General features: G+C 32.7%; 1 non-coding gene and 1 pseudogene across 2 annotated transcripts; both read left to right on the plus strand.

Moving 5' to 3' along the window:
- The first annotated feature begins 666 nt into the window (after positions 1-666).
- On the plus strand, positions 667-6,369 carry LOC143564306 (alpha-N-acetylglucosaminidase-like; annotated as a pseudogene). Its single transcript, XR_013140845.1, has 18 exons — positions 667-912; positions 2,282-2,358; positions 2,494-2,705; positions 2,781-2,902; positions 2,989-3,074; positions 3,154-3,248; positions 3,345-3,426; positions 3,497-3,603; positions 3,679-3,709; positions 3,797-3,915; positions 4,022-4,069; positions 4,162-4,270; positions 4,634-4,737; positions 4,809-4,907; positions 4,985-5,095; positions 5,162-5,605; positions 5,696-5,774; positions 5,849-6,369. The product of XR_013140845.1 is annotated as an alpha-N-acetylglucosaminidase-like (transcript).
- Positions 6,370-9,076: 2,707 nt separating this feature from the next.
- Positions 9,077-9,149, plus strand: TRNAA-CGC (transfer RNA alanine (anticodon CGC)). Its single transcript has one exon. It is a non-coding gene; the product is annotated as a tRNA-Ala (tRNA).
- Positions 9,150-9,882: the final 733 nt, after the last annotated feature.

Below are 9,882 nucleotides of genomic sequence, written 5' to 3' on the forward strand. Positions count from 1 at the left end.
GCGTTTTGCATATTCTTTTATTATTTATTTTGTGTATGTATATTATAACTAATCATTTATTTGTATTAGAGTTAGTTTTTCATGTTTTGGTCATGTATGTAGACCATATATATATCTTATGTTTATGTTTTCCGGGCATGTTTATAAATAAATTAAAAGTCTATGTTCTATCTAGTTTCTAATCTAGATTCTTTCTACTTACTTATTTCCAATGACACCATATTTCCGTGTTTTATTATGTTCCTCACCTCAACCCGACCTGAAAACTTTGTAAACCGAAAAAATTGGGACCCATTGGCAAAAAAATCCTCAGTCTGCCACTGCTCAAATTAGTCGTTGTTGGAAAAATGTGGTGTTTTTGAGAAAAAATTGGAACCGAATGTGACGATGATGTGTCGATTTGTACACAAGTTTGTTGTTGTAAATGCTATAACTGTTTGGCTCGCACTTTAACATGGAAACCCGAACCGCAAAAAAATAAAATAAAAAAAATGATTGAAGGCATAAAAACAAGAGCATCTTGTTAGTTAAAACGTTATTATCACCAACCTTCCGTTGTATTAAATCGCTAACCGGCCTGCATATTTTGTCTTCACTCGCTCAACCTTTTGAATCGATGATGGCGTCTTTTATACAACTACTTGATCATATTCACTTATACAAATCAATTCAATGGCGTCTGTTATGACTACTACTGTTTACTATGCAGGTGTATTTACCATCGTTATTATCGTACTCTGTAGTACGGTGGCTCACTCGTTGACCGTTGGAGTTGAGTACGTGTCTCGTCTTATTGAGGTTCAGGATCGAGAACGAGCTCCGGCGTCTGTACAAGTTTCCGCTGCTAAAGGTGTGCTTGATCGGTTTATGCCTTCGCATTCGTCTAGTTTTGAATTTAAGATCATCACTAAGGTAAAACTAAACTCAATTTTATTAACTGTAACTTGTAAGTGTGTAACTTTTGTATTGAATTATTACGATTATTATGTTATTTGATTTCCCCTACTTTGCTTCTTTTGTTGAAATTTAATTTTTATGGATAATTAAATAGTTTAAACATTGAATAAGTAGGTGCAAATTAGTCGAGCTGCTCAGATCGATAGAAAGTTCGAAACATGCCGAGGCCTCAAATAAAGCTCGTTTAGTTATCGAGCCCAAGCTAGAGCTTTGTTTGGGAGGCTCATTTAGGCTTGTTGAGCCTTTTGTATTTTTTAAGTTTTACCTCTTTTGGACTTCTATGATAAATTTCACGTGGCTCATTTAAGGTAGGTAGTATACGATCTTGATCCAAGCTTTGGCTCGTTTAAGGTAGTATACAAGCTTGATCCGAGCTTTGATTCATTTAAGGTAGTATACGAGCTTGATCCGAGCTTTGGCTCGTTTAAATGGTACACGAGCTCAAGCCGAGGTTAGACTCGTTTATGGTTTTTATCAAAGTATATAAAAATAATAAAAAAATATATATATAAATTAATTAATAAATAATAAACGAGCTGAGCTTGAGCTTTAGAAAAAGAACTTGAAACGAGACAAGATCAAGCTCTCGTAAGTCAAAACAAGCCAAACTCTAGCCCGGTCGAGCTCAGGCTCGGCTCGACTCTTTTACACTGCAAATAACACAGACTTAAACTTTCCGCTAATCTAAGTAACTCAACATGTGCCAACAAATGCTCACATAAACTTGGATGACTCTTACGCATTTAAGTTGCTAAATTTGGGGGCTACAAAAATTTAAATTATGTTTAGAACAATCTATACATGTATTTTGGTTATTTTATGCCAACAGGGGTATTCTCGTTCAGTTGTCACAAGCATGTTGGTCATTTAAAACAGAGTCAAGTGCATTGGTCTGTGACTAGCTAAGAATACGCTACTTCTTGTAAAACATATTCTATTACCTATTTACCTTTGGTTTTTCTCGTTTTTCCTAACTAATGTAATTACAAGTTATAATACTATAAAGATATGAACCTGTTTATTATAAAGAGCATGATTTGAGGTGGTTGATTCAGTCATGATTTTTTGTTATTTAAATAAATAGTAATTTATAACAGAATGTTTTGGTTAAAAAATTGTTAATATACTAACTGTTTTGGGCTATTAACTGATTTAGTGCCTTAAGAATCGTCACACACATTAAAATGTACCTGAAACTTGCACACTTGCACTTGCATATTTTGACAATCCTTTTGGTCATTTTTGTATATGATATCATTCAAAATAACCTTTTCATAAATATCCTTACAATGAAACTTATGCGTAGTTGCATTCTTGTTTATAGGAGCAATGTGGTGGAGTATCCTGCTTTATCATAAGCAACCATCCTTCTTCAAACTTGCCAGGTGCCCCTGAAATTATGTATGATTCTTCTTTCATAACTTGTATAAGTTTTCCATTTTACCATTACCCCATTAGCATTCCTGATAATAAACTTCAAAATTTTGTCATTATGATTTTTATTTTAATCCGCTCATTTATGTGCAATATAAACAGAATAAGTGGTGTGACGGGAGTGGAATTATTGTCCGGTCTTCATTGGTACTTGAAAAACTTATGCGGGGCCCACATATCATGGGATAAAACCAGTGGTTCACAACTGTCTTCTGTGCCTAAGGCAGGGTCTCTTCCTCGTATGAAAGATGACAGGCTTCTAATACAAAGGCCCGTTCCTTGGAATTACTACCAGAATGCTGTTACATCTAGTTGTAAGTTCATATATATTTTTTCGCCTAAATATTTTAAATATCTACAATCTTTTTATATGGTTATATTTGTTAAAGATACATTTGCCTGGTGGGACTGGGAAAGATGGGAAAAGGAGATTGATTGGATGGCTCTTCAAGGTATTAATATGCCTTTAGCATTTACTGGTCAAGAAGCTATTTGGCAAAAAGTATTTCAGGTAATTATTTTTTTCACTCTTATTATTCCCACTTTCATGATTATTTTTATTATTCCAATCATAAATATTATCTTATATTTTTGCAGAAATTTAATATAAGCAGTACAGACTTGAATGATTTTTTTGGTGGTCCTGCGTTTCTTGCGTGGTCTCGCATGGCCAACTTGCACGGGTGAGCTTTACGCTTCATGATTATCACCTTTGATTGGTTTAGTTTAATTTGGTATGTAAGTATTATATAACGATTGCAGATGGGGTGGCCCACTGCCACAAAGTTGGCTTGATCAACAACTTGTAATGCAGAAGAAAATTCTTGCTAGAATGTATGAGCTCGGAATGACTCCAGGTACTATATTGTTTGTATGATTGTATCGATCATGCATTTTTAATTAGCATATCAGTTAATGGAATAACAAAGATAAAAACCTGCGCGTTATTGCAGTCCTACCAGCTTTCTCAGGAAATGTCCCTGCTGCTTTGAAAAATGTATATCCTTTGGCAAAGATAACACGCTTAGGAAATTGGTAAGTATTTGTTGATAAAATGTATATCTTTGATCATTTATTAAGGAAATTGTTGTGATATTCCTCATAGGTTTACAGTTGACAGCAATCCTAGATGGTGTTGTACATATCTTCTTGATGCAACCGATCCTTTATTCATTGAGATTGGAAAATCATTTATACAGGAACAAGTCAAAGGTGCTATCTCTCACAACCTTTGTATAAAATAAAAAAGGACTCTTTGTATTAATGGATATGTCTTTTGTTGTTCAGAGTATGGACGGAGTAGCCACATTTACAACTGGTAAACTTCTAAACACTTATTTACTATTTATATTTATTATTCTTTATCAATTTTAGAAGGTGTTTTCTAACTTTCAACTTATTATAGTGATACATTTCATGAGAACACGCCACCAACAGATGATCCTGAGTACATTTCTTCGCTGGCTGCTGCAATTTTTTAATGCAATGCAAAGTGGTGATAATGATGCTGTTTGGTTAATGCAGGTAAACAAAAAAATTGAAATATTCGTTGCGTGGAATATCTTTTTACTCGTTAAATGAGTTTCCCATTATTTATTTATATATATATATATTGATATTGTGTGTGCAGGGATGGCTATTTGCATATGATCCATACTGGAGGCCTACACAGATGCAGGTACTAACATTGAAGAAGATTTTAATGATTAATTTAGTTTAAGGGAGATCATAAAAATTATTAAATTTCTGATGTGAAATAACTTATTTCAGGCACTTCTACATGCTGTTCCTATTGGCAAAATGATTGTTCTTAACCTTTTTGCTGAAGTCAACCCTATTTGGACTACATCAAATCAGTTCTATGGTGTCCCTTACATCTGGAAAGTTACTTTCTTCTTTTATCTTTTTTATAACAATAAGCAGCATGTAGATTCTTTGCATATTAATAACTTGGGTCAAACCACAGGGACTGAAGCCATATTCAACTCTTTAAGTGGATCCCAGTGATTTTACTATTTTGACTAAGTAACACAGTAATCCAAGGGTATTTTGGTCTTTTAACAAAAAGTTAACAGAAAATTTGGGTACTGCTAGACTGCTAGTGGGACTTTTATTGATACAAAAATGAAACTATTGGACTAAAAAGTCAAATTAGGACTAATGAACTAAAGGGATTATTTGGGTCAAACCGCAGGTATTGAAACCGTATTAACTCTAATAATTAACTTTCTGTGTCTGCACAGGTGCATGCTGCATAATTTTGCAGGAAATGTTGAGATGTATGGTTATTTAGATTCTGTAGGATCCGGACCCGTTGAAGCCCGTATTAGCAACAACTCAACAATGGTAATAAAAAAAGTTATAATTTCTGTAATTATTTAATTCATGTTTTTTACTTAAATGTTGTATTCTTGTAGGTTGGTGTTGGAATGTCAATGGAAGGTATCGAACAGAATCCCGTGGTCTACGATCTCATGTCAGAAATGGCATTTCAGCACAACAAAATCGATGTCATGGTACCATAAATCATAAGTGTAATTATATATATCAAATTCTGCTGCTCGTTATTAATTATATTATATTATATATATAGAAATGGGTTGATTCATATCCAACCAGACGATATGGAAAATCTGTTCCGTCACTGCAAGAGGCCTGGCACATATTATATCACACAGTTTATAATTGCACTAATGGTGCCTATGTAAGTAATCTTTAATTTCAGTTATAATATAGAGTTACATTTTTTAAATTTTACAAAACTTTGCAGGATAAAAATAGGGATGTGATAGTTGCATTCCCAGACGTTGATCCAACCGTTTATATTACAAATCCTGTTTCAAAGGGTAATTCCTTAAAAGACGAAGATGAATCTTTTGATAAACCACATTTGTGGTACTCAACTTCAGAAGTTATACGCGCATTACAACTTTTTATTGAAGGCGGTGAAGAACTATCTAGTAGCAACACCTATCGGTATGACCTTGTTGACTTAACAAGACAAGCATTAGCAAAGTATGCAAATGATCTGTTTGTAGACATCGTTGAAGCATACGAGTCACGTGATAGTTATGGTGTGGCTCGCCTTAGCGAGAAATTTCTTGACCTTGTGGATGATATGGACACATTGCTAGCTTCCCATGAAGGGTTCTTATTAGGACCGTGGTTAGAGAGTTCGAAACAACTTGCTGTCAGCAAAGAACAAGAGAAACAAGTAAGTTGGTTTTTTAATTAGCATTCTATTTAATTTAAATAAATAGTTTTTTAAAAAATGTTTTTTTAACTTTATATAAATGATTAATAGTATGAATGGAATGCAAGAACTCAAATCACAATGTGGTTTGATAACACAGAAGAGGAAGCTAGTCTGCTTCGTGATTACGGTAAGCGAGGAATTTTCATACCCCCCCCCCCAAAGTCTCGATATTTGACGCAATGGACTAATTCTTGATTACAGGAAACAAATACTGGAGTGGACTTTTACGTGACTATTATGGGCCTCGCGCAGCTATTTATTTTAAGTATTTAAAAGAGAGTTTGGCGACAGGACACAGATTTAATTTGCAAGGTTGGAGAAGAGAATGGATTAAGCTTACGAACGAGTGGCAGGACGGTAGGAATGTGTACCCGGTTAAAAGTGAAGGTGACACTTTCAGCATATCGCAGGCGCTTTTTAATAAATACTTGTGTGATTCTGGAATAAGTGATCATTAGCTTCTGAGAGTCAAATGTATAAAGTCTTTATAGTTCTGAAACTTTACCAATATGAACTTTGAAATCATTTCTCATGGTTTGGCAACATGCAATAACAAGAAGTCTTGAGAACACCTTCTAACAATAAGTCAGCAAGATATCAAACGTACCTAATATCAAATATTCAAATGTGTGTATGGCATATTGACATGTATTGATGTATAACGCACTCACTCATTAGGTACTTTTATGGATATTTTTCTAAGTGGGGTTGGTTATTTATAATATCGAATGAATTCGGATTGGTTAGACCATGCGTAGTTAAAATTCTTCACATATAGGTATTGTGCGAGTGTCATCCCAGTCATTAATGGAGAGTTTTGCAAAAAATGGTGTAGTGGTAAAATGTCTCAAAACTCTCCAGCAATCATTAGACAATTATTATTATTTTTTAATTCTTTTCTAATTTTTTAATATAAATAAAAGAAATAAATGTGGGACAAAAAAATTGATTGGCTAGAAGAGATGAGGAGAGGCGTTTTGTGGATGACTATCCATGCCAAAACTTACCTCATAACTTAGAGGGGGGCGGTGTTCATAAAGTTTTGGGAGAATTTTAAGGTGAGAAACGTCTCCACTACGGAATACGGATGGTCTTATAATGAGTAATATATAATTAGTTATGTAAATTATAATTATAGTTTTACTAACAAACTTATTAATTAAACTTTTTTGTAATAATAATTTATATATTTTACATGTAAATGCAAAAAAAATTAATAAAATTAATTATGTGTACATGTATAGGAAGTAAGAATGTTCAGGGTCTTGGTTCAGGTTTTCAACTGATTGACCATGCCTATAGCTATGATTCTGGAAAACAACAAGCTAGATCGACCGGATTCGGTTGATCAAGTTTTAGCGGTTAGCATATTAACGATTTAGTTTGAATCAATTCTTATATTTCTTTTCAAAATAAAGTTATTATTATATTTGATTATTTGTTATTATTTTAAACGACAGTTTAATCTACTTCTAATAATACTACACAATGTTTATCATGAGATTTGAACCCCCGAAGTCCTTAAAACCAGAAAAAACCAACCATGCAACTTGCTATAAAGTATTTTCTAATACAACTTGCTTTTAAACAATGACAATAAATTAAAATCACATGGCAATATATTAATAACACATAAAAGAAGGTGGTTATGCTGTTTTCCAATAGAATAATCCAAATCTCACGTATAAAACAATGATCTAGAACAACTTTCCTTGGTCAAATCAAGCTACCTATCAACACGCAAAGACATTTGAAAGTCAATATCTACATACATATAATGATATAAACCACCTCATTTGCAACACAACTCTTCATTAATTATTTTCTACATCAAAAAAAAACATACAATATTAATATCATAATGGAAGGAAACTATGGTGATCATAGATCAGCAGCTGAGCTAAACAGAAGAGATTACATGTGGGCGGATCATACCGATACGCCCACGGTGTACGTTCAACCGACCCAAAGCAACAACAAAAGCAAGATCAAAGACAAGTTGGAAGATGGATTGGAGAAGACCAAAGCAGTGGCTTCAAGTGGATTTAAGAAGATCAAACAAGGATCAACGGTAGGGATTCATTGGATTAAACATAAGTACCATAAAACCACTCATAAATAGATAAATGATGGTTTTTTTTTTTTGTTTTGTACAATTGATGTTTTGTGTTGTAAATTTTTTTTGTTGGTAAAATTGAATGTGTTTGATGTTCTCCTTGTTTTCAGTGTTAAGTTATTAAACTTGTTTTTATTTTGTATGGTTATGATGTGAATAGATTTAATCGACTTGTGTATTTGATTTATAGAATTTGTTATGTGAATCTTATTTTTGATATATTTAGTTAATGAATTTTTTTTTTTTTTTTGAAAGATTGAAATTGGAATCATATTTTTTTCAAATTGTGAAGTATTTCGGCCAAATGAACTGGAATCTCAAACCACTTTCTGTCGTTATATTTGTCAACCCCAACGTTGCCTCACTTACCGCCACCCCTCCACCACCACAGGCTTCGTCGTACTTTGTCACACTAATGAATTCTAAATTCACATTACTTTGATGTATTGCACTATTTTCATATTCTAATCTTATTGACAAATTTCGTTTTCAAATCTTATTCCCTTAAACATATTTCAATTTCAATTCATTCAATAAATTTGAATTTCATATTAAGTTCTTGAGGATTCGGCGAAACCCTTGAGGATCAACCGGTTCCACCCAGAGGATGAATAATACATAATTAGTCCATTTTGCCTTGAAAAAGAGGGTTTGGCATTAGTTTTATTGTAGAATCATGATTCATGTGGTTGTTTATCAAAATGATTGATATCCCATTTTGTCAAATAAGTAACGTAATAAAAAGGTAATATGCTAATAAGATGTCTAAATCTTCTCAAATGATACAATAAAATAAAGGTAATTACAAACTCAAGTACTATTGTATGTTTAAAAACATTACTGGTCAGTGTTCTCACCTAAAGCTAGGTTCATATACCGTTGGTATTCTTATCATTTTTATAGTTGCAAACAATACCAAATTTCCAATGAACAAAAAATAGGTTTCTATACTAAAACATGTTTCTTCTTGCATTTTAGAATTGGAGACAATACTTGTGACCTAAAATTAGGTAAAGGATCAATAGTTGAGATTTAAATTGATTTATGATAACGCTTTTTAGTTGAAATAATACTTATGACCTAATATTAGGTTTGTAAAAATAATAGTTATGACTTAAACTTAAATTTATTTAAAATAAAGTTAAAAGTAAGTTAAGTATTATTGTTTTACAGTTGAAAAAATATTTATGATCTAAACTTAAATCAGATTTGTAAAAATAATACCAAAAATAGCTTTATAAATATGATTTTGTATTTTGTAATAAATCAGATGTTTATAATATAGAAAATCATGGAGCAGTATCATCACGATTGGGGATGTAGCTCATATGGTAGAGCGCTCGCTTCGCATGCGAGAGGCACGGGGTTCGATTCCCCGCATCTCCATTTTTGTTATTATTTTTTTTGGCTCTTTTTTAAATAAATGTATCATCAAGTTGCTTTTATATTTCAATCTTTAGGATTGGTCATTTCTTTTTCATCAAGCCGTGTATTAATATAGTGTTGTATATATCATTTGGCGAATGAACAACCGAATGATGATTGTACCCTTAATCCGAAATCTGAATAATTGCAATTTTTGCAATTTGTAATGAATGAAGATAGATGGTTATTGAATTAGTTTATACTTTATATGTAATGTTTAAGTTGGTTGGTAACCATGTACAAGACTGAAAACAAGAAGAGCAAACCTTGTTACTTTGGCTATTTATGGAGGGAAATCATCAAGCATAATGGGTGGTAGAATCACCCTATTATCCGCCTTGAAGACTTTATAGTCTTGATTATAATTGGTCTATTTAAGATTGTATAAGTGACAAGGCAACATAAATAAGATTGTATAATTTATTTCCTTGCATATACACATAATTCGGTTCTGGTGATAAATGGGAGAAAATGAAGAGAGAAAAAAATACCTGAGCTTTATGAAAACCTTGATTTATAAGATTTTTGGGGGAGTTCTTTCAAGTGTTGTTGAGTGTCACTTGCATGTATATACTTTATGTGTCATCTTATGAAGAAGGTTGTACTTCAAAGACTTCATCTTGAAACCCGGTTTTGCCTAGCACAATAATTCGAGCTCATTGTTTGGTGTGGATAATTCGAGCTCTTTTATTAA

The sequence above is a fragment of the Bidens hawaiensis genome, unplaced genomic scaffold, assembly GCF_021521415.1.
Source record: "Bidens hawaiensis isolate Kalapana, Puna unplaced genomic scaffold, B.hawaiensis_p1.1 tig00021984_1, whole genome shotgun sequence".
Lineage (NCBI taxonomy): Eukaryota > Viridiplantae > Streptophyta > Magnoliopsida > Asterales > Asteraceae > Bidens > Bidens hawaiensis.